Source organism: Pinus tabuliformis, chromosome 5_2, assembly GCF_031772625.1.
Source record: "Pinus tabuliformis cultivar Carrire ecotype Pingquan chromosome 5_2, CPIR1, whole genome shotgun sequence".
NCBI lineage: Eukaryota > Viridiplantae > Streptophyta > Pinopsida > Pinales > Pinaceae > Pinus > Pinus tabuliformis.
In genome coordinates, this window is record NC_142306.1 from 946,490,846 (window position 1) to 946,517,820 (window position 26,975).

The window sequence follows — 26,975 nt, forward strand, 5'->3', positions numbered from 1 at the left end:
TCAACATTATTGAACTTGTAATCAAACTCAAATTACATTGAATTGTAAGGGTGCATTCTCGGTTGAAACCGACACCCAAGTCTTGAATTGAGTCAAAGTGAATTCCTTGTTTTTATGTGAGTCATTAAAATCATTAAGCATTTTTTGGGTGCATTTTCGACAGTGTTCGACACCCTTCCTTTAAGCAGAATCAAGTGAATGCACGAATTTTAACTCTAAAGCAAACAAGCAACAAGTTCACATCTCTTGCAAGCGAGCGTGAGTATTCATTCAAGCAATTTGCGTCAAAATAGTACAAAGTTCAGACCTTCAAGCGAGCCAGAGTGAAGTTCATTACAGCAACCATCAAAGCAACCAAGCAAGTTCCACTCTAACACCAATCAAGCAAGTTGAGATCGACATCAAGCGAGCATGGCTATTCATTCAAGTGAGCGTGAAGTCATCAAGTAAGGCAAGTGAGCGTTCACACAAACGCGATCATCATCAAGCGAGCGTGAATTCCAGAGTCTAAGTAAGAAAGTTCTACAACTCTAGCAAGTGTTCCCAGCAAGTGCAATAAGCAACAAATCAAGCGAGCATGCCATTCAAGTCCCATAGCAAGCGAGCCTGTCATTCAAGTAACAAAATCAAGTGAAACAGTTCAAAGCACGACATCTACGACAAGAGCAAGTTCAGATGGCGCAACATATTCAGTGGTTAAACATTCTTCACAGTTTGATCATCTCCAGTGATGAAGACATGGTGCACATCAACAAAGAAACTCTTGCTAATCTTTCACGGCATCTACGACAAACACATGAAGCCATTGAGTTTCTTCAACTCGAATCACAACTTCAAAGGAATGACTTGCAAGAAAAGAGTGATACTTTCCAGTCTTCAAACCATCCAGATGATAAGTCACTCATCCAAACAACTTCAAGTGTCGAAGTTGTTCATGATCAAATTCAAATTTCTTCCAAACCCATCATCAAGCCCTGGGAATAAATTCAAAATAACAAGAATCGACGAGGCTTAGGATATGTTACTGATGACACCAACTTACATATCCCAGATTATTCCAAGCCAATTAAGTTCGTGAGTGCAGGATTTCTTGAACAACACACCTCAACAAGTTCTGAGAAAGTTGCAGTCAAACAGAATTGCACGCAACCTGAAGTTAATGTCCAACCGAAATGTTCTCATTGTCAAAGAACCGGTCATATGGAAGATCAGTGTTTTGATCTCCATCCTTGTTGCCATTGTGGCAAGCCTAATCATTCCTCAGAAAAATGTCGCAACCAAAAAAAATCAGCCAGATTGAAGATACATTATGAATGGATCGATCCTTGGGAATGGTCATCCACAGTTAAAAGATTGTCTCAGTTCTACAACCGACTACAATCACACATAGTGCAGCCAGTAGTGAGCCGATGATGGTACTCTCATGCAGTTGAACGAGGGAGTACAACAGTGAAACTCTCCTACACTTGAAGGGGGGCAGTTCAAATATATTTTGGAGAAGATTGTCTCTCCTTTCAGCTGAAAAAGGGGGGAAATGTCAATGAAATTGACAAGTGGTTGTCAGACTGAAAGTCTCGACAACATCAGCGAAGCAGCCAGTGGGCATCTTCATCAGCCAGTGGGAATTTGTCATCAGCAGTGAGCATCAGCAAATTTTCCAGTGGGCGATCGACAACAAAAGCAACAGTGAGCATCTTTCATCATAGAAAAAGCAACATTGAGTTGTTTTTCGACATCTTCAACCAATGGGCAATCATCATCAGCAAATACGCCAGTGGTCATTCATAAAAATTATGTCAGTGGACACCAGATGCTGTTTTCAAACAAAGGACAGTTGGATCCTTTTGCGGCTTGGCACGTGTTGGAGTTGTCAAGCGACATTCAGAGATGAATCAAGCATGCAGCTGATTCATGTTCTCTTCAGATTTGAGTTTTTTCCAGCATCCAGTTTTGGCGGTTTTTTCAGGCTATATTTTTTAGGATCAACATGAGAACTTGGAAGATGGTTCCTCGTTCTTATTTTGGATTTATCATTGAGGGGGGGAATGTTAGCCTCTCTCACAAAACAATAATAAATCCAAAAATAAATAAATAAATTAAATATTCCAAGTTAGGAATTTGTGCCTAACTCTTGGGTTGTTCCTCTAAGATAGGAGTTAGTTTAGGTAACTCCTATATTGGTGTGTGTCTGGTGAGAAATTATCTCAACCAAAAGTGTCTAAGATAGCACGCACTATCTTGAGAACACTATCTCTCATCTATTTATTTGTAACACTATATTCAATTATTTTAATGAATGAAAATGTGAGAGAGAAGCATGAGGCTTCAGCCTTTTTCCGCCAATATTTTGTGTCTGGTTTTTATGTGTGTTTTATCTATTTGTCTGAGTTAATTTCTATTTTCAATATGGTCCTAGCAATGGAACCATTTGTTAGCTTGTTGGGGCCTATCCCAAGTTCAGAGGTGATTTAGCCAAAAAAATCCCGGTACTACTGGCCCTTTCGGCAACAGTCCGCGGATCACGGATAGAGGTCTCACCTGAAGTAGTATGGGAGGGTTCTAGAACCAGGTTTCTACACCCTGGATATGTCTGATGAGTTCCAAGGGGTCTGTGGTTCAACCTTGCGCGCACGTCCCTATGTGCACTTACCCATACGTTGCAACCCGTGATGCTACCTTCGCGCAACCCTACTTGGGGGCCGAACAATGTTATTACCCAACTTCACTGGTAATTCGATATTGGTTGATTAACTTAGCTTACTTGTTTGTGTAAAGTATACTTAGTAATAAAAATCATTCATACAAGTGCACGTAGTAACTAAATAGTATAATTGAAAATGATATCAAACATGTAAAAACTCAGAACAGATACACATAATTGGTAACAAAACCTTTCTTTATTAATCTCTTCTCTGGTTATAGACTCAACTCTACCTTGCGCACTCAGTTGTAGTTGTCCGCGCACTCAGCTGCAGACTCTACTAGGCCTCTGCGCACTCAGCTGCAGAACCTCTTCCTACTACTATGACCTAAGACACACTTAGAATCTTCTTCTATGCCTCGCTATCTCATTCTATCCATTAGATTCTATGATGTCTTTACAACTCAGACACTTGCTCTATTTATACAATCCCATGGTCTGCGGACCATGGGTAGGCCGACACTACCTTCAAAACTTAGAGTGGACAACCCTATGACTCTAACATGCATTTCGCGCTCCTCGCCCGCAATTCGTGGAGTCTTTACAACAATATTAACTCAAAACTTGGGCTTTGAGCCCCAAACCATGCTATGGGGGGATTCCATGCCCAACAACAAGTATAGTCAATTTTCTACAAAGTATTGTACAAATTTGTACAACAATCCAATCTCGTTATATTAAACCAATTGAGTAATATAACAGTCTAGGGATCCCATACAAGGGATACAAGATATAATGACAATGTCGTTGTAGTCTCTATGTCATATCTCATCTTGCCGGTCCTTTTCTTCTATTCTACTCTCTAGCTTCCCCTTAGTCCATCAAGAGACAACACATAGAGTCTCTAGGAGGGATGCCATCTATCATTACTACAAGTTTCTTATGATACAATGAACACGAGCCGATCCAATATGCTCTTCTAGGTTGGCCAATACCTGAGCTCCAATCTGCCAATCTAGTAGTCCCTTTCATCCATCAAAGAGCTACAAATTAGGCTCCACACTTCACCCAAATTGAATCAGCTATCACACTTCCTTTAGGACTGCTTGTCATGGGCTACTTTGGGTAGCCAACATGCTTCCCTCCACTAGTCCATTGGAACCCAATCCTCCACTACAATATCTGCTATTAGGATCATCTTTCATCCACCAAGACAATCCCACCAAATGGCTCCCACAGGCTGCAACCAAAACTAATATACAATTTGTCAATACTTGACCCAACACAAGAACAATCTAGCTCCAAGTCTGATGTAAAACTATTGTATGACTGTGTCCTAGTTAGGGAATGAATGTGACCCATGTCATCCCTACTACACACCCTAACAATCCCTTTTCCAATTGCGTGCTTCCTCCATAAGTATCCTCTGCCTCCATGTTGATGATTTGGGCACTTATTGCCCTCAAACAGACCCACACAACCCTGCAACAAGTTGTTTAAGGCCTGCGACCTACCCACACCTCCTTCCTGTGCTCACAACTTGTATAAAAAAGTGGAACCCATACACAAAATATGCCACAACAGAATTGTGGCTTACCTCTCCTTATTTGACCTTCCTGTAGGTTGAAACAACCCTTCAAACAGTCTTGAAAAGCCTCCCAAACAACCTTCCCTCCTTCGTTGAAGTGCCTTCCTTCTTGTGGCCCAAACAGAGGTATTCTTTCTCCCTTAAACAGGCTTATTTTATATCCTTTTGTTGCCTTGCGTTGCACCTTTGGATGTGCTTCAAATGAACTCTCCTCACCTTATTTTTATACACTAAAGGAGGGCTCCATTTGGATGTCAACATTAGCATGACAACTTGTCACTAGGCCATTATGACAATAGGATGTACTTAACACTTGTTGTCCATGCCCACTCCTTAAATTAAAAAATTCATAACTCACTAAAGACAACTCAAGTTTGGAAGATTCTCGAAGCGTTGGATTCTCCTCAATGTCCTCTATCATCTCCATCCATCTCATGTCCAAAATGCTCCATGGTTTTCGCCCAAACTCCTTTGGGTACAAAATTCCAACCTTGGGTTCCAAGCCCAAAAATGACTTTGTGGTGCTCCAACCTCCAAACCCCGAACCCTAGGGCTTGGAGTACTCCCAAGTTACTCAAAAATCAACATGAATTTGACAAAGTTTTTTTTGATTTAAATCTATTTTGTGTTAAATGAGGAGAGCAATTATTCCTTTTATTTTTTTTTCTTAGACCAATTGGTTTATGTAGGATATAGTTCCCATCAAGTCTTAGGTTCAAATCTTATGGTGAGGAGTGTTGTCTAAAGAAATGTTTAAGAGATAAGGAGTTGGTTCTACATGGATCTAGCCCTCTAGTCCATCAAATTGTGGGTGTAATATGTGTGATATCTAAGGATTCAAGGCAAGTACATGAAATCTATCTAATAAGATAATGTATGTGCACCTGATCCCCCACAGGTTGGTGAAAATCATGGATCTGGAGGCATCTCTAGAGATCCCACTTCTATTCGAAGATCTCACTCCTCACTCCTAGATCTAATCTCATGTGCACAGTCCCAATCAAACAAAACAATTGTTTCTTCTTCGCAAAGTGTAGGTCAGCATGTACAAGAATTGATCCAAACCATACACATATAATCAACAAAAATCATCTATGGGAATGTAATCAAACATGTTTCTATTGAATCAAAACAAAAATACAATTTTACCTCACGATATCAGTGACCCCCCTCAATTCTTGTTATGAAACCATCCTTTGACTCATAATAAGACAAGGTTAATCTCACATGCAACAAAAGTCTGATACAGAATCACCAACGTAACTAAGCTATATTTTCTCTATCTATCTCTCCCCTTGAGAGGGTATCATTACATATGCTATTTTTTGAACTCAAGAGGATGTATATAGACATCAAGGTGTTACATGTCATTTGTTGCATTAGGCAAATGATTAGCCGGGACCTTTCACTATCCATCAAAGTGTTCCAAAGCATCCCCCTGAAAGGCTAGAATCTAAACAAACCCAAATAGAATGAAATTCCCAGATATCATGGCCCGAAATACTATTTTTGACTTCTTGTATATTTCCCTAGTCAATTTATGTGCATACACATAATAGACCATTAGATTCTACACAAAAGTTCGCTTCGCCTTACACTATGACATGCGCACATGACTCAATGCAAGTAAAAAATAAAAAGTAAAGTCTAGAATCTTTGTTAGTCGAATATTTCCCAACTAACAACTTCGAATGGATTCTTACTCAAGCCTGATCCCTCCCATCATGGAGCTACTTCCCTCTCTTTGTGGATCCCCTATCCCACCATTTGTGGATCTCATCCCTTAGGAAGAGGATCCCAAACCTCCTCCTCTTGGCCTATAAATCAAACATATACTCGAAGATTGGAGAGGACTATTGAAGGTATGGTTATGCTACAAAAAGAAGGCTATAAGGCTTTTCATCCAAGGAGAAGGTTGAAGATTGTGGGAAGAGGCTTGTAACATCAAGGCTTTGAGGTTGTAGTTTGTTCTCCATTTTATTTAATAAAAAACAATTATTCTTTCCTAATCATGTATATTCTGATATCATTTATGGGATTCCTTGATCACTCACATAGGTTATGATTGGTTATTGATTCAATTAATGATATATGTTGAGTTAAGCAATTCATTTGTCTTTCATTCTATACATTATATGCTTTGATCCTTTGTGCATTTTTGTCTATGCAAATCTACTTCGAAACATCATGGAGAAGTTGTGGAAAGCACTGGAATGGTCTTTAAAGCATCAGGGAGAAGCTAATTGTCGAAGGTACTGAAAGGGACTTCAACAAGGATTTCGTTAAATCGGTAAATGATCTCTCACATATTACTTGTTTCAATAAATCATAAGCTAAGGAAAGGTAGCAGTTCTTTTCTTGTTTGTTACAGGGAGATCCATCTTGTCCACAAGAGGGATTAGTCTGCCTAACAAATTGGTGACTCCACTAGGGAATGTCTCACTCTCCATCATTCTGTTTTTTTTGACCTTTGATCCTTTTTTCATAGCCCTCTCTGAGTGTTTAGAAAATATTAAAAGTCTGGATTTTATGATTTGTTTGACCTTTTTTTTTGGTTCTAAAAATTTCTCGCTCTTCGCACTTTTTCTTTAGGCATAGAGTGTATTTATGCACACTTAGCCCTTATCAACACTGCGTATGCACACTGGGTTGATCTATTGCCTATGCACATACCTAGAATTTTTGAAAATTTCATTTTTCTCTTCTCCAAGTCCATTTTTTTTGTTTTTCTTGTTTAATTACACTTATTTACACATCTAGTAGGTCTCTATTAGTTTGGTTTAGTGTTGTGAAAGAGTTTTCTTGAAATTTTCTTGTTTTCACAAATTAGGGTAAAAGCTTCATCTGGTGTGTTGTCGATCTATCAAAAGAAAGATCAGTTGGTCTTGATTTTCTGTCTTCTTATCTTTCTTCTTTCGAACAAATTAGATATTGTGTTTAATTCACTCTTTTGTGAAAGTTTGTTTCATGAATGAAAAGAAATGATTTTCAAGAATGAGTATTGCTTATGAAAAGTACTTCTTATGATGGATTTGAAACAAAAATTCATGTTTCTTCCATTACTGAAGTGTTTCAGAATTGTACTCTTGAATGCAGCAAATTCATAACATTCAATAGGAGAAATTCATTTTAAGTTTTGATTGGTTTCTTCATACATTTTGGAATTTTTTTGAGTGATTGTATGTCAAAAGGAAAGTTTCTTGATTTTTTGAGTTATTGGGCGTATTTAAATTTTAAAAGTTAATTTCCACATTTGGGTAATTCAAAATTGAAAATTTGCATTTAGGAAAAGGGATATAGTGGGAATTTAACAGTTTTTGCATTTCCATTGAAAAATTGAAAAGACTCTTTCCTTACTTCAGTTATAAATTCATTGAAAATAAAAGATTACAATTTCATCTTCGATTGCATTAAGGTTTTGTGTCAAGTCATAACACCATCAATTCATGTCCATTTACCTTTGAGTAAGTAACAAATCTTAAAAATAATGCTAATAAAATAAATTTAGATTTTTTTATTATTTTAGGGATCTTTTTCACTTACATTAGATTAGGTTGTAGGGTTTTGGAATAGGGAAGAGAGTTAACTTTCCAAAGTTGCAAATAAATATTAGAATCTTGCGAAAGGGAGTAAATCCATTTATTGCAATTTGGCTCTGGGAAGTTTCCCTTACAAAGGAGTTAAGCACGAGATCATGTTGGACCCAGTGGAGTGATCGACCCCACTTCATTGGTTATGGTAGAGTGATTTACATGCACTAAAAATGGTGTCAAAAGGTAATTGGGAGTCACTTGGAAGTAAACCTTAGATTTACCATGTTGAGGAACTTTCAAGGGGATTGAGCTTTGTTACTATGCCCTTGTGTGTATGTCTGATCTACGACTATCCCCCCAGGTTAAATTGTTTTAAGTGGTAACCTTAGAGACCATAATATTAGGGATATTACCCAAGGTGATAGTGGAGGGGAAGTCTCTATTGTACTTGGAATAAACGTTGGCTAGACTCACTTAGACCTTTTTGGAGGATATTCTTTTTTCGAGATGGCATAAATGAAGATTACTTGCACCAAATTGTGTACATTAAGCAGGTTGTTAGCATAATGGGTTCCACCCGCTCTATCTTTAGCCACTTTTCACATTGATCTTTGCAACGTTGGATTTCATCACCAACTAGTGATTTCGTTGTGAAAAGCTTGTTTGCATGGTTTGATTCCTTAGATTTACTAGTGCATGTTATTTGTTTGTTTTTACTTTTTAGAGACCTTAGGTGTGGATTGTGAATATTATTTGGTTTCTTGATAAAATTTCATCGTAGCTGATTCACCAAGGAATTCACGTAGAATGCAGGGCTTACCCCTTGAATTTACACCTAGTCGGAAAATATTAAAACTAAAAGGTCAAAATCAACAGGATTTGGAACCTTAGAACAACCTGAAACATATCTAGTTTTAGAATGTGAGACAATAGAAACTGAATTGATTCCAACCCAAGAAGTAAAATTAGGCTTAGTTCATTATGGCCTAGAAGTTTCTAAAGTTATTCAAAGTGAATATGATACTGGAGAAGTTTCAGACACAAAACTAATCGAACCAAAAGTTGAAGAACCTTATTATGATATTTATCAACATGAATCACCTTCAACTATTATAACTCCTACTCCTGCTCCACCTTCACCTCGAAGGAAACTTATAATTACATCTGGACTACCTCATGGTTTAATTAATATTGAAGATATTACATGGAACGAGGAGGAATAATCACCTCATGCTCCAGTTACTACTAGTGAACCAAGAGTTATTTCAATAGTTCCTTTGGATCCTTTTTGACTTGATCCTTGGTGTTCTAACCCTTTGGACATTTTAGGTCAAGATTTTCCACCTCACCACATTCCTTTTTACTATTCACCGAGACAAACCATGTCAAAAAATCCTCTTGGGAGTCATCTTACTGATACCTCTATGTTTACCAGCTCTCCAGAGTCATTATTGTATGGTGGTCCTTCAGTTCCTCTTGGGTATCAGTCACTTACTGGAATTTTTCAGGAGCTACTCCTTCCCCTCAAGTTTCTACTTGGTCATCTGGTCTATCTACATTTATTGTTCAAAGCATGACATCCATGCTTGAATCACCTTTGGCATCAAACCAATATGTTCACATGATATTTGGTAACTTAGGTAATCCTCAAGTAACCCCAACTGGTGTTTATTACCCGCTTGGGGGGAAACCACCTTATCCTCCACTTGGAGGACAACCTGTTGTCAGATCATATCCTACACCTGGAGGACAACCTTTTACTGGAACTTATGGTCAGATACCTCAGGTTAGTTTGGGTCAACCTGTTGTGGCACAATCCTTTATTGCTACTCCATACCCTGGGACGAATACTATTTAGAACTCTGCTTTTCCTCAACAAATTTACCCAATTGCTCAACAAGTGCCATTTTATCAACCTATTTACTGTATTGGACAATCTATTCCGCAAATACCTATCCCAAGTATTGCAGTACCTGTCCAACAATCTGTCTAGGGAATTCCACAAAAACCTGTCGAACAGTTTATCCAAGGAATTTCTCAAACACATGTTTAGTAACCAATTCAACAACTTGTTCAAAGTGGACCTCAAACACCTATCCAAACATATTTTCAGAAACCAGTTCCGAGTTCACCTCATACACCTATCCCAGGAGTATCACAAAAGAGTGTCCAAGTTACCCCTCAAACACTTGTTTCACAACCTACACATGCTATCCCTCAGGCATCTATTCATCAAACTGGTCCTACTGTCCAGTCTAACACATAGATTCCTATCGGACAACCTGGTATAGGGACAATGCAAACACCTTTTCAAGGTCAAGCTTTTCAAGTTCCACCTTTTCAAGGTCAAGCTTTTCAAATCCCACCTTTCCAAGGTCAAGCTTTCCAAAGCCAACCTTTTCAAGGTCAATATTTTCATAGTCAACTTGTTCAAAGTCAATTTGTTCAAGGTCAACCTTTGCAAGCTCAACCTTTACAGGGACGATATTACTTGGATCAAATGGGTCAAATTCCACCTTTCCAGATTCAACCATACCCTGGTCACACTTATCAAGTTCATTTTCAACCTCAACCTGGTATGATTCAACTTGGTTACCTTGGAGGAATGAAAATTCTAACCGCACATGCTATTTTGCGATACCTTGGGTAACCTCCTCCAAGGGTTGGACTTAACCCTCAAGGTTATCAATCACCACAACAAGACCCTAACCGACAGTTACCGTTCATCGCAAATTTAGATTTACCAGATTTATCCCAGTTAATAAATGATCCTATCTATTATTATCCTTTTTGGTTGGTGATTCCTACCAAGTTACCGAGTGATATACCAAAGTTTGAAGGAAAATCAGGAGAGGACCCATTGAATCACATTATGACATATTGTATTTGGTGTGAATCGAATTCACTAATTGATGATTCTACCAGACTTTGCCTTTTCCAACGAACTTTAACCGGTTCGGAAACAAAATGGTACATTGAGTTACCTCGCAGTTAGTTCCATAATTTCAACTCTTTAGCAATAGGATTTTTGACACATTTTCAGCTACCAATTCGATATGACACTAGTACTGAACTTTTGAATTCCCTAAAAAAATCGAAATCTACTTATATTTTAGATCATATACATGAATGGAGACATAGGCGTTGATTAGTCAATTTTTTTATTCTAGATCAAATTTCAGTTGAATGGTTTAAAAAATCATTGCTTCCCGATATTACTGAGGATGTCGCTAAGGGAGGTGTTGTAATAGAAGAGCATGTAATTTATTGTGCCTATTACTTAGACTTAGTCTACTCCCAATTTGGCACCTCGTACAAGAAAATCCTAAATTTACCTCGCCTTACAATTTTAGATCAATAAAACTCACCTCCTAAAGGATCTAACACCACTTAAGGTGTAATTGGTTTTGTCAGCCATCAATCTAAGAGAAAAATAATAATTCTTAAAGCACTAAAACTTAGGCTATACAAGATTTACCCACTGAAATCCTTCCTCCGGAAACTACTTCTGAAATTAATGTCGTAGAATCATCTATTGACAAGAATCAATTGTCCAGAGATAAAATGAAGGGGAAAGGTAAAAAAACAAAATGATTCTCAGAAAGAGAAACCAACTAAAACTAAACCTACTGACGAGAAAAAGAAACCTCGTTATCCTTACCTTATTAGTAATGAAGATCATTATACAAGGGAATTCCCACATCAGTTAGAGGTTACCAAATTCTTAAAAGGTTCTCTGAGTCCCGCTGTTTTGAAGGATCCTTTTCCTTCTCAATACAACAAAATTATTTCACATAATCCATCTTCTTCTTCCACATCGGAAGATATCATAATGATGTCTTCACAACAAGTTATGGTAGCAACAAGATAAAAAAATTATAGATGTAAGGGTCCTGCTGTAAATTGAAACAATGCTAGTCCATCTAGTCATCCTTCTAGTTCAATTCCTCCTCCTCCTTCTAAACCATTATAGATTAAGAAAACAAACCCTGACATGATGATTCAACTACCTCTCAAAGGTGTTGTTCGAAAATCATCTTTCAACCCACATGCTAGAGCTGCTCAGAATTACAACATTGTTGAAGACCTGGTGATGTCTCCTTCAACAATGTCAGCTCTTGAGGTGCTGCAAACATGTCCAACACAAAGAAAGTTACTATTGTCAGCTATTGGAGCAATTGATCCTCAGGATTCTAATATTATTATCTTTGATCTTGAAAGTCATATACCTAGACTCCTGCATCAACTGACATTCCAAATACCAGTTTTTGTTAAAACCAAATGAGTGTTTCACACAGTTATTGATGAAGGAGCTTCTATGTGTATCATGTATATTTCTTGTTGGAAAGATTTAGGTTCTCCAACTATCAATCAATCACCTACCACTTTGAAATCCTTTGATGGAAGAGGTTTTCATCGTCATGAGATCCTAAATGATCTACCCATAGAGTTAGAAGGTAAGACGGTCGCAATTGAAGTTGAAGTTGTTGATGCTCAACTCGATTATAACCTTTTACTTGGTTGAAGTTGGATCAATGCTATGTCTGTAGTGGTATTATCACTTTTCTGTATGATAATATTTCCTCATCGAGGGATAATAGTAAAAGTAGACTAATTGTCTTACTACACTCTCGACCCTAACTCTACAGGTAGCGTACCTTTCATCGCGAAAACGATTACTCCTTATGAAGATATTGGTGTTGGTTTGCTTAAATACTCATCACTAATGGGGAGTTTTTCACTTCCTCCAACGAATTTTCCTTTTAATGATCCCCAGGTTAACATGATCACATCAAGCACTAAGGAATATTTTGATATGTGGATAGTGCCTTTAGAATCTGAATTGACCTCCTATGGAAACGATATGCCTTTGAGCCCACTTGAATTGGCTTATTAGGAAGTTCAAACGTTTTCTGATCCACCATCTTTTGAGATTGATCGAGTGAATGTGATCAATGATGATTATTCTCAATTACCTTGGTTGGAACCAATTTCACTTCCTGATCCTTTTGACAATACATTTCCAACTGATGAAAGTATTACAGAGATTATGACTTTGGATGAAATGCCATGGGATGATTATCACCATCGTTCATATTTTATTCTTAACCTTGATAAAATCGAGAATGATTTTTCAACTATATTTTCGACTCAAATCATAGATAGTCTTGAATGGCCCATGTCAATTCTTCAGGCTGAATCAGAAAAGAATTTGGGAAACATATCTACAAATATTATGATTGATATCTCAGTTAAAACATGAATTATAGAGAACATTCACATAGGTGCTCTGTGCTCGCTTGAAGAAATTCAAATGTACAAATCCATATTTCAAGAATTCCGTGACATTTTTGCCTGGTCCTATGAGGAGATGTTAGGAATTGACCCGAGTGTCATTGTTCATGAAATTAAGACTTACCTGGATCCTAAAACTATTAGACAATGATTTTGTCCAGTGCATCCACGAAAGGGTGTTGCTATTAAAGTTGAGGTTGAAAAAATTCTTAAAGCAGGTTTTATCTACCCACTTCCCTTGACTGATTGGGTTTCCAATATTGTTCTTATTAACAAAAAGCAAGGGAATGTAACACCATCCTCCCACATCTACCCAAGCAACCAACCAGTCGGGGTAAACATGCGACGAGAGGCCACTATGATATGATTCGACCTCCTAGGTAACCTTAAGGAAATGGAATCAATGGAACATCACACACAGTCATCCAACATCATCAACAAAGCCCTCAGAAGATAAGTTAGCCACTCAGACAACCTGTCCTTGGGTCCTACTGCTATTATGGACTTCTTAGGCCATAGTCGCTCTCATGCTATGGGCAAGGGAGTGACCAGAAACCCAAAGTCTCTCTCATAGGCCTGCTTGCCAGTGACTATGGACCAAAATTGCCAGTTATGTGCCAACAACCCTGGGATTTAAACCACTTCTTAGGGCCTAGAACCCAAGCCACTGCCAAGAATGGAATGAATGCTTAGAATCAAGAAAATTACAGGGAAATAATGATTCAAAATCAATGAGATGCTCAAGACCTTAGCTAAACCCCTACTAGCCATGACAAAAATTTCATCAAACATATCGTGAACATGTAACTTACAGGTGTAAATAACAAAATTAAGTGTAGGGATATCATACTTATATGAGAATTGTTATGAACCATTGATTCCTCATGTCATTCACTGCATATTAATCTATTAGGTCATAGACACATTATCCATTCACATACAAGTAAAAACATGCTGAGAGCCACACATAGCTGCTGTCATAAAATATACATATAACCAACATCCCAGGGACATAAATATCAATAAAATCATAGCCATATATACCACATATAATCCATCATAATACTCATAGAAATACCTGGAGATATCACCTTTAATTAATGATACAAATACAAACCCAGGATGGGACTTCCATGTTCCACTTGACCGTAGAATGGTTGAGCCAAATCTCTCTTCATTCATTCAACCCCGTGCCATATTATTCATGAATGTGGGATCTCATAGAACACATCGCTCAAACCTCATCCAAGGCTTCCAGAGGCCATCCATCTCAACCCATCAAATAATGATTCCACCTCACGATCAAACATCACAAAACCATCAACATATCGATCTTTATCCCAGCGTTTTAGGGCTATAGAGTGTTTGTTCCAACCTGGCTCCCACGGCTAGCAACTCAATGAATGGTTACCATTGGACTCTAGAGCGTTTGTCCAACCAAGGATTCTAGGACTAGTAACTCAATCCATGGTTGTCGATGGGCTCTAGAGCGTTTTTCCAACCAAGGATCCTAGGATTAGTAACTCAACCCACAACTTTCGTCAGGCTTCTAGAGTGTTTGTCCAACCAATGCTTCTAGGACTAGTAACTCAACCCACCAAAGGCTTCCAGAGCATTTTTCCAACCAAGGTTTCTAGGACTAGTAACTCAACCCAAGTTGTTATAGGTATTCTAGAGCATTTGTCCAACAAAGGCTTCTAGGACTAGTAACTCAACCCAAGCCTTTATAGGGCTTCTAGAGTGTTTGTCCAACCAAGGCTTCCAGGAACTAATAACTCAACCCAAGCTAAGGAAACATGAGAACCAACCAAAGAAAACAAGGAAATAAACCCACAATCTCCATGGTTATCCAGGAAATGATAAGGCTACGAAATCCACTGTCAATCCAGGCAATCCTCCATGCTAGTGACAGATCATGACCAAGAATCCACATGCATGCGCCATGCATGCCAAAACTAGTGAAGGAATCATACATGCAACTCGGTACCTACAAGAAAAATTGTTGTAGTTGTTGATCTCGATGCCCTCTTGCACCTTCCTGCTCTTCCTTTTCCTTCTTGCTCCAAAACTCCAAGTATGCCACACCCTCCAAGAGTGCTCCAAGAAACTCTAAGTATCCAAGAGTATGAGAGAGAGAGAGAATAATGAGAGAGCTCAAAAACTAAATTGATCAAGTCTTAGCCAAGAGCTTGCCAACTGATCCTCAGAAGTCTTTTTATTAATGAGGCCTCTATTTTCTTCATTTTCCCCCTCACATGTAACTTGTGACATTTCACCTTCATTTTCTCCTAATTTCCATTATTTTCATAAATAAATGTGCCAACATACCTTTTTTCCTTTTTAATGCCTTAGCCATTACCTTTTCCAATTTCCTTAGCCATAAAAAACTAAAAGAACACCCACTAGGATGTCCTGCCCACCATTCAACTTGGAATACGTGTCCCATCATCCATGGTATTTATATATTTTTACATGGAATTTTCACCAGGGTTGTTATAGAACCCTCCCCCTTGGGGGAACACCGTCCTCAGTGTTCAATGACACCTATAACCAACAAGATTGCTAAAAACAAGACATACTGATCATGGAGCTTTATAACATAGCTCGTTGCAGTATTTACAATGACCACTGCTGAAACATGACAATCATACCATTTACTGGAGATTTATAACACAACTCATTACATTATTTACAGTCCACATATACACATACACATTTGCTTCAACCAGCAAATAACCATACTAGCTATGGAGCTTTATAAATCCAGTTCGATACAATATTTACAATAATATACATAAATACACATATATACATTTGCTCAACCAACAAATAAAAGGATATGATGCCCACATCCGCAACAAGGGAAACCAGGGGTTCACACCTCCACCCTCAAAGTAATACCAGGATTCACCTCCTTCCAAGGAAGTCCAAAATCCACTGCAAAGTCAAATCTACAACCAATGTCCAATGCCACAATCCTGTGCCACTTGTCCTCTCAGTGAACAATTATGGACTCATTGCTCTAGGGTGCACTCCCAATTTGAATTTGATTCCATATGGAAATGCTAATGACCAAAACAAATCCATCCTCGGTCTTCCCTTCTCTGTTGTTAGTTTCCGTCAAGTCATGTCAGTCACCGGCGATCAAATGTGCTTTTACATAGTTATTTTTAGGGTTTTAGGTCAAATTTTTAGTTTCAAAAAGTGTTTCAATAAAAATTTGATCACCGGTTAGGAAGGTCAGTCTCTATTATTCCTTTCAGTCTCATGGTTAAAAGACACTGCATTGGCCATTTCAATTCATCATTAGTAGAGTCCCATATTCATTTTGTTCATAATCCACCTAATAAGTCATCATTAGGTCACCACTAGGTTACTAGGTGTAATTATGGAAAATTGGTCTTTTTACCATTTAAATTCATATTAGGAGGAATAGTAGAGATTAGTTTGGTAACTAAGGTTTAAAAGTTATGTTTTTTATTTCATTCTCTCAAATGAAATATCAACATAATATCACAAAAATAAAGTGTCAAGTCCAAGTGTAAACTGTTTGGTGGGTCCATTATTATTGTACAAAGGGAAAATCGTTTTTCTCCACCTATAAATACTCATCTCTCACTCTGATTCATTCCTCATTTTCCCATTGCATTTTCCAACACTCCATCTCATTCCACCAAGGTAATTCTGTCATTTCAAGAAGGTTTGTTGCATCCAACACTTGATTTCTGAAACTGTGCTATGCAAATGACCCTGTCTCTGCTACACATATACCAGGTAGCTACTCCATCATCTCTCCAAGAGTGTGAGCCCTCTGCAGTGGTTTTCTCCATCACGATGACATTTTTCTACTGTTGAAATAGGTTGGTGATCTATCTTAGGGTTTAAAATTCTTTCATTTCCCTCATCTATGCTCATTTGTCTCATGTCTACTTCCTAGGGTTTTGAAATGCAGTTAACAAGGTTTTCATCCTTCTCTTGTTAAATTTGTTACTAAAAATCATATCTAACTGCTTCCATGCCATCATCTATCCTAAATACACCCAAACACCTCCCATAAAACCCACTCCAAAAATTCATCAATTCTACCTAAACCCTAGACAAAGTGCACCTTTTTTTACTATAGGATTGTGTTTCCTTTGTTTGGAAACCTTCCACTCACCCAAATCCAGTAATTCCACTTTCCCTAGCTTCCTAAAATCCCCCACTACCACCCCAAATTTTCTTGGAATTTTCTCACATCCCTGTCCCCCTCATTTTTCCCAAACTCCCTCACAGCTCTTGAAAATCCCCTGTTTTCCCACAATCAAAACCCTAATTGCTATCCTAAGAGCTAAGTGCTAAGATGGAGTCTGAAACCTCAGAGCAAAGGAAGCATAGAGGAGGACATGTCATTAGACATGAACCTACATCAACCCATGAGGTCTTATCATCTCCCTTCATTAGGAAATATTTTGAAGATGCAGGATGCCTTACATTTTGTCAGAGGGTTGAAGAATTGAAGTATCATGACCAATTAACTAGTGCTTTTGCCACTAAACTTAAAAGGGACAAAGTGACCATAGTAGGGTTTCAAAACACTATTTCAAGGCAACTTCTATCCATAACTACATGGATTCCAGACATTGGAGAAATCTGGTTCGAAAGAGAAGACCTTGACCTCCTAAACTACAAGATGTACTAAAAAACACAATACAAGGTAGCTCCAACATATATTTTTCCATTCAAACATTCGTTGTATAGGTACACCCCTCTCATAAAATTGATCATGAGATATTTCACATGTGAAGGTAGGTATTCAAGAATTTATAGGTATCACATGAAAATTTTGATGCATTTCACCGGTGTACAACAAATCAATCTGCCTATTGTATTGACTACAACCGCCCTCCAAAATTTTTCCTTAGCTTCGTTTTGGGGCCTCCCTACCAAAATTTCATAGCAGCATGTCTTGCTTCATCAAGTACATAAGCTTCAACGATTTTCTTGTAGAATGACAGCTTGTCCATCAGAGCTTGTTGCATTTCCCTCACAGGATGTTCATCCGGACTTGGTCCAGTAGCAGGTTGAGTAGCTCCTTCAAGAATTTGCGCAAATCTGGAGGGCAACCAACCTTCCCTCCAGAAATTGTGCAATCTTGACTTGAAGCATGTTGAGCCCCAGAATTACGCAATTTTGCTAAGCAACCTTCACCCAGAAAATTGCGCAATCCTTCCCAGCTAGGTTGCTCAACCCAGAATTTGCACAAATCTGGGTAGCAGTGAGCTTCTCTGCCCAGAAATTGCGCAAATCTTATGAGCAGTCAACCCAACTCCCACCAAGATATGCACATTTTCTCCTAGCAGTTGAGTAGCCTCTAGCATGTGCAACTGAGTTGATGGTTCCCTCCGAGGCCGAGGAAAATAGACTTGCATGCATGGGCTGCTTCTCCCAAGGTAGCATGCAAAGGCATCCCTTGTTTCAGGGATCTATTTTTGGAAGTTGGAGGTTGCATGCAAGCATCATTTTAGAAATCTCCCACCAAGTCTCGCTTTCCCTAGATTTGTGGCATGCACATCACAACCTTGATTTTATTAAAACTCATCAACCAGACGTTGGAGAGCTCATTCCTCACATCAAACTTGCAGCTCTCACATCGCACATCGCATCTAGGAGCTATCGGCACATTCAACTCAATTTTTTTTGGGTAAGCCCACTTTCCATGTCTTGTGTTGCATTTCTAGCGCTTTTTTATGTTTCACTTCGTGTGAACACTGTCTTCTTGATTTCAATGAGCGCTTGTTGCCGTTTTGATACATACTAGCTTGTACTAGCACCATTTTAGTTTTCGTTGCTATTTCGCTGCTATCGCATGCATGAAACTATTTTGCACGAAAGGTCGTTGATTTGACGACTCGCTTCACCCACATGCATGTTGATATGTTTATTGAATCTTTCATTCAATGTTTGCATGCACTATCAATCAATTCTACTTTCATTTAGTGTCACCATGAATTCACTGACATATTTGCGTTCAATTTCCCATTAGCGAGTTTGGCCAACCTTCGCTCGGACTCTGCCTTCACTGAGACAAATTTCATAATCTAGGGAAGGAAGGCTCTGTCTTCTTCTCTAGAAATGTGCCTTTCTACTGAGGCACTATCCTCTAGGACTGTTTTGGGCATTTCTGAGGAACAGTGACTGCTGGCCCAGAAAATTGCGCAATGCAGTCACTAAGCCTGCAACCATTTCCAACTGAGATTGCGCATTGTGCAATTCCAGCTGTCAGCAGCCAGACTAGACTATGCATCACGCATTTGTAGTAGTTAGTCAACCTTCCAACAACCTAGATTGTGCTTTGCGCAGTTTTGGCAGTCAGTCTCCTGACCTCCTGGTGGAAATTGCGCGACCTTCATGATTAGTCACCCCAAGTATGTTGCAAGTCAGTTCTCAACTTCATTTTGGTTTTCGACTGACATATTTCTTGCCATGAGTGTTGCCATGTCTCTAGGTATCACAGGTGTTCATCTGCCTCTCAGCAGCATAGGTACAATGGTTTCCAGGAGAGCAGAGTCAAAGACACTGTTCAGAGCACACTTGGGGATGTAGTCGATCAAGTGTCTATGAGATTTCCTACTCACGAAGACATCAAGTTGTTCATAGACAAATACATCAAGATATGAGGACAACAACATCACAGTGAGTAGGATCATGAACAACAGCTGAAGGCAGCATACTAGATGCAACGAATGCAAGAGGAAGGTTGTTGACAACACAGAGGCGGAAAAATTTCCAAGCTTAAGTAGATCCACTGATGATGAAAGCAACTTTGGTGACTCAGGCTATGAGGTGATGGTGTGACATGGAGATCGCGTGAAGATAGAGAATGGAACAAAGACAGAGTTGCATGCGCTCAAGCAGCAACTCAAGGAAGATCATGAGCTTCACAGACAAGCAAATGAGTTGCAGCAGGAACATGAACTACAAGAGGCGCAACATGCACTCACAGATGAAACTGCACCCATACAAGTTATAGAACCATCCCAGCAGTTGGCACATAACAGACATGGTGAGCATTGTTTTTGATCGCATGCAAGGGATTCAATAACATGCATGTCATTGTGCGTATGCATGCAATCCAACCCATTTATCACACTCACCAAGGTGAAGACAAGAAGAAAGTCCAACTGGAGCTGAGCATGTAGTTGACAGTTGATGTGCATGACCACCAGCACACATTGGAAGATCAACATGGACACTATGCATCAATGTGTTTCCAGTTCATTTGCACCAAGAAGACCATGCACATGCTAGCAGATGAGTTGGATGAAGGAGCCACACCAATGCACCCAGATGCAATGGAGGCAAGAGTTCGCTTCAGTAAGATGTCACCATGGGGTGCATGCACACCATCATGGATGACCAAGCTTAGCATCAGCTCACCACCTTCACCATCACAAGCATGTCAAAGAGTTGGTCTCACCACAATGGACCGAGTGTCAATGATTTCTTGCATGGCTTGCTCAAGCCATTTCGTCTCACATGAGCACATGTGCATTGTAATGTAACGTCGTGTCAAGTGGAAGTTCAAGTGTCAATAGTTGGATGTAATAGTCATAGAGTAGATGAAGATTCATGAGGATAGATGAACTGTCACAAAGGGGAATGTCAAGGGTCACCCCACCCTTTTCTATAAATAGAACCTCATAGCTCATTGTAAAGGCTTTTGGTCAACCAAGCTTTGATAGGAGTATCTTAGAGAAATCTTGGACAGTATTGTAACAAGCCTTGGCTTCTCCACTGCGCAGAGCTAGTACATCTCTTTGGAGGAGCAGGCGGTTGTGGTTGTAACATTCCACTATTGGAACTAGTGGTTGGACATGGATGTATTGTATGACTAGAACTTACACTTAATATAACAGAGCCAACATGTTTCATGCATATGTTGTATTGTATTCTATGCTATCTGGTTTACTCTAAATGATATATGTATTTGTTTTCTTATGCATGCATGTATGGACTATTCTATATAAGTATGTATGAATCTTTTTGAAATGTGTTGTTGGTTTAACCATCACTTTAGATTTCTCGCTAACTTGCTTTCCAGCTTGTGATGCATCTTTGCTCGTGTGTTCCCTTCCAAGCTGCGTACTATTACAGGTTTCCAAAGGGCGCACTCACCTCACCCTCAGTGTGTTAGAACCTCTCATGCACCTTCCTTGGCTTGCTACAACTGTCACACCCTTGATACCAACAAAGACATCTTACTCGCCTCTGTGCGAAATCGCACTCAAGGCATTACCATACGACCCACTGCTAGGACTCCTACACCAAACAGTCTGAGATCTCATTGGGACTTTTTACCAGGGAGATCCCCTTACATGTTGGCGGGTCCAGCACCATCAACATTTTGGCACTAGAAGGAGGGCCAGATGACAACTTGAGTCCTCACATCTATTTTGAATCTCTACATATCCATCATGACTAACTACGAAGTTGCTCTTCTGGAATGTATGTCTTATTGAAAATATTTCATTATCTCTTAAAAGCTCTCAGATAACTTGTCTCATAAAACATAACCTTGGTTAGGCACGTAGTCGACATTGTAGGCTCATGTGAAATGCATGGAATCTTTGAAGAATACATGACCTACGCATTGTTCATCTACATGCTTCGAGGGCACCCAATTCACTGGTGTGCAACGCTGCCCGAAAAATATATTCATTCTCTTGCTCATCTGGTCGCATAGATATACCGTACTTTCAATCACTTTGACCGTAAAGCACTCAACAAAGAAATACCGAAGTTACAAAAAGCACCCAATGAATCCGTTGAACAGTTTTACACATGCTTTTGTAATCTTGCATACTGATTCCTCGAAGATGATATTGATTGGGAATTTATCGATGGGAGATTTGAGTATCTCATTTACGTATTCAAAAATCCACAATCACTCGAATCCTGCTCATACTCCGGCGATGGAACTGCACAATCACGAGTAGGCACAATCGCTGTCACAAGTGACTTTCCACGTTCACCTCATCAAACAACTCCACCACCGCGGAGTGATGTGGGAGATCATGCCCATACTTCTGTTGAATTGTCACATCCTCCCACCCCACCTTCTCTTCATATTTGCGCAGATTTGTCTTGCAAGCCTGTTGGTTGTCACATGGATTCATTCCCTCGACCTCCGTCCTCACGTTTTGTTGATCCTCCGGATTGTAGTGTCTTGTGTTCTTCCATTTTGGACGCCTCACATGTTGTGAATGAGGACCAATTTTTCGACGGAGTTGGTGTTATGTTGCCAACCTGCGCCATCATTCATGATGAGTGTGTGCGGGAATCTAAAGAAGAACCTGCCATGAAGGATGACTCCCTTCTAGCCGTCCCTTATTCGATTCATCCTGACATCCCTTGTGATTCTATCATTGCTGATTTCCCCTATGAAAACCCATTTCTAGATGTTTCTACTTCTGATCATTCACAGGACACGTCGGATGTCAGTTTGTCATTACAGTGCGGAGAGGACACATCTTCCTAAGAAAATCCATCCAATCTGTCATCTGTCGTTTTTGAAAACATAGAGGGTGAACATCTTTGCTTCCCATCTACCCCTCTACCCAATTCATCAATCATGAGGATGCCAACAAACATCTTGAATTTTCTGATATTGGTTGTCATGATCTCTCTACTTCTTCATATGATCACGACGTTGATTCAATCGTTGTTAATATGTCTAAGACACTGGTTTGCAATGATGTATCTGTTAACAAAGTCTAAACCCCGCAGACTGTCGAGGCATTTCATCCCAAGCTAATGGTTATGTTAGGGCCTTGATGTCCTAAGGTTGATTTCACTTCTACTCAGGAAATTTTTGAAACACTCAAGGCTCCTCATTACTCTCTGCTTTGCATTGAAGATCAACCAGACACCCAGATTTCGCTTCCTTGACTCGAACTACATGATCCCATCGCTCATGCGTTGGAGGAATCTTACACAACAACCACACATGCACAACATAAGTGTTCTACCTTTTTCACGTTTTCTTGAATGTCACAATCAAGAGAAGGCACACACTCAACATCTGCATACTGTGTAGCACAACAACGTGGCAGCTCCACAGAGTGCATGTCATGCACTTTCACTCATCTTTGTTCTGTGGTTTCTTGTAAACTCGGAGTGTATTTGTCTTCACTATTATATCTTTCTTGTTTGCTGGTTCACATAGCTATCTTGTTCATGAACCATACCTTCACCAACATGGATCAACCAATATTTCCGTGGTTGCATTGGAAGTATCACTTCACGTGAGCTAGCCCATGCACTGTTAGCTTAGGAGTAGGATTAGTGTTTGCTTTCAGTCTGGGTGCTTGCATGCTTGTTTGCTTACTTTCTTTATTGGTTTGTTTGTCTTCTTTCTTGTTTTCTTACTCGATTTGCTTTCACTTTTTCTTTTGCTTCTGCTTTGCTTTGTTGTTTGTTTTCTTGTTTTGTTCATAGGTTAGTTTCACATGAAACCATGTATGACTCTTGAAACAAGCTGGGTAAATTACGAGAAGACTTGTACAACTATCAACATTTGGTTATTTGTTGTCCGCTCTCTTATGTAAGAACTTGTTGTCTTCAGTCCATGATACATCAATGGAAAATACGTATTGTTCCAAGTGAACCTTGGTGAAAACACAACGCTTGCGTGCTAACTAGTATCACCAACTCTATTATGTTGTTTTTAGGTTAATCATTGTCAGCTCAGTCAAGTAGAGTAAGGTGAGGGGAAAAACTTAATAGGGACGTCATAGGTATAATAAACTACTTCTCTGCAGGAACAAACTCTTCTGCTCTCAATAAGTCGGGATCCCTCTTCCACCTCTGAAATAAATAAGTGCTATTCACAGTTATGAAGATGAAAAATGAAAAAGTAAAAAAAGTTTGAAAAAAATTAAAATGAATAAGGCAAAAGAAGAGAAAGGCTTACTACGCAGAGAGGTGATGCAAGTAACTCTACCGGGGTACTGACCAAGCTCGCTGGCAGCGGAGCCATGCTTGTGTTCCTATGTGACTCCACCTGGGTACTGTCCAGGTCAGCTGACAGTGGAACAACATGAGAGATGAAACTAAGACTCTGATGACTATACTGCTTGTCCACCAATATACCCCTCAACCCTAATCGAAACAACTATGTTGGTTTAGCTTGGAATGTGTGTCAATCGACCAAGAGCTTGGCAGATGCTACATATTATAATCAAGCAAGTGTGGAAACCAAGACAAACTAAGAACTGAACAATACTTCCGAAGGTATTAGACTTGCTTTTCATGAACAAGGTCCATTCAAAGAGCTGGAGTTCTACTAGTGTGTTGCCATGTGTTGTAGCAGCTACAACCAACCTCCAAAATTTTGCCTTAACTTCGTTTTGGAGCCTCCCTACCAACCTTTCACAACAACATGTCTTGCTTCGTCAAGTACACAAGCTTCAGTGATTTTCTTGCAGAATGACAACCTGTCCATCAGAGCTTGTTGCATTTCCCTCATAGGGTGTCCATCTGGACTTGGTCCAGTAGTAGGCTAAGCAACTGCGCAAATCTGGAGGGAAACCAACCTTCCCTCCTAAAATTTTGCAATCTTGACTGGCAGCCTGCTGGTCCCCAGAATTGCGTAATTCTGCTGAGTAACCTTCACCTAGAAAATTGCGAATCCTTCCCAACTAGGCTGCTCGACCCAGAATTTGTGCAAATCTGGGCAACAGTTAGCTGCTCTTCCTAGAAGTGGCTCAAAACTTTTGAGCAGCCACCCCAGCTCCCAGCCAGAAATGCATATTTTCTCCCAGCAGTTGAGCAACCTCTTGCATGTGCAACTGAGTTGACCGGTTCCCTCCGGGATCCAAGAAAACAGACTTGCATGCATGGATTGCTTCTCCCAAGGTAGCATGCAAAGGCATCCCTTGTTTCAGGGATCTATTCTTGGCAGTTGGAGATTACGTGCAAGGATCATTTTAAAAACCTCCCACCAAGTGTCGCTTTCCCTATATTTGTGGCATGCGCATCACAACCTCGATTTTATCAAAACTCATCAATTGGATGCTACAGAGCTCATTCACACATCAACCTTGCAGCGCTAACATCCCTGTTAAACAATAATTTGTCACTCTCTTGTCACTCCCCGTTCCTGATCCCAGAGAACCCTAGTAGTGGCTACTGTGTTATACTTTCACCATGAAACCTATGCTCTTTCATCCCTTGAAGTTTGAAGAAAGTAGTCCCCACTCCCTTCAAAACATTTCTAGATAATCCTTCTTAAAACCAAGTTTTTAAGATCATCGCTCTTTCCCAGTGTATCACCTGTGCCGATTTGTAGAGTTTAACACTGTGACCCGCACTAATCGACGCTATTGTTAGCCCAATACCCATGCCGGTCTAATTTTTGAAAGTTTTTATAAAAGGAAGTGAAGTTTCACATCTAGGAACTTCTAGTGGCGATGTGTTGGATGTTTGTTTGGTTAAATAAGGGCTGAGAAACCCATATAAGGTTCTTTCCCCCTTAAAAGTGGACCTTCCCAAGGAGATAAGACCTTCTTCCCCATTGAGTGGATCTCATTCTTATCCTCCTCTCCCTATATAAACCACTTCCTCTTACCCTTTTTGGTTACAATACACACAATACAACCAACTACAAAATTCTGCATATCTTTAGCTTTTGATAGAAGAAGATTAGTCTTAGATGACAAAAGACTAGCCTTTTGTAGCTAAAGCATGAGGAGAGAAAGTTATAACTTGGAAGCCATTTCATGTCAAGCTAGGGGAGGAAAAGAGTGTTGAAAAGGCGTGTAGCAAGACTTGGATACCACAAAGGAGATCTCCAATGTCAAGGCTTCAATTGTATTTCTCTTTGAAGTTTATTTTAATACAACTAATGGTTTATTTCTTATATCGGGTGTAATATTACATTTGATAGCTTAGAAATCCTTGTCCTTTTAAGTAGATTGGATTTGATTTTATGCTATCACGTTTTCTGTTGTTTCTTTCATGTTTGTTTCAGGTACTTGAACGGAAGGAATGAAAGGAAGCTGGAGCAAGGAAGCAAGATCATCATCAAGTGGATTAGCATTATAAGAGGTAGGCCCTCTTATTCAATTCTAATTTAAGGAAATTTACATTAGATTGTCTTGTTTGTGGCTAGACCCACTCTCTTGGGCTAGAGGGATCGTCTCTGTCCACAGAGAGGATACTCCTACTCCACAAATTGGCGACTCCGTTGGGAAATACATCTCCTTTTCATCACTCTGTTTTTTCTACTTGTGTGCCTAGTTTGTTTATTTATGGTCTTCTGGATCTGTATTGACCTGTTTGAAGGCATACAGGCACTAGCCCACCCTCTGATGTGTTAAGTGAAGTTATTTTTATTTTTTCTTTGAATCCCTCGATCAATGCTCTTTTTGGCCAAACAGTCACGCCGATCAGGCCTATTAGTGCTAGTTGTAGCATGGCTAGTCGTGCCGATCAGCACTAGTTTCAGCCCAAAAAGCGTGTCAGTCTCTAAGTTAAGAAAAAATATGAATTTCTCCCATTCCAGTGCCAGTGTGTCTTGACCCTCAGACTCTCTTCTTCCGCCCAGAAGTGACTAGAATTCTTTGTTTGTTGGTTTTGATTGATTGATTAGCTTGAAGTTTCATTGCTTGATTTTTTGAGTTTTTTGGATGGTTTCTATGACCCTAGGGCATCTAGGTCAATTACCATTCATTTTTCTCATTGTGTCAAATTTATGATTTGTTGCTTCATTTAATCCATCCTTCAGTCACAACATCTTCATTTCTTCATTTTCAATTGAATGAGTGAAAGAGTCTCGTTTGTTCTCTTATTTCAAGTGCCTCTTTTCTCTTTCCGAGCATAGATTACATTGCTTGGTTTGTCGATTGAAGCATTTGCGTGTTTGGCTTGTGTGATT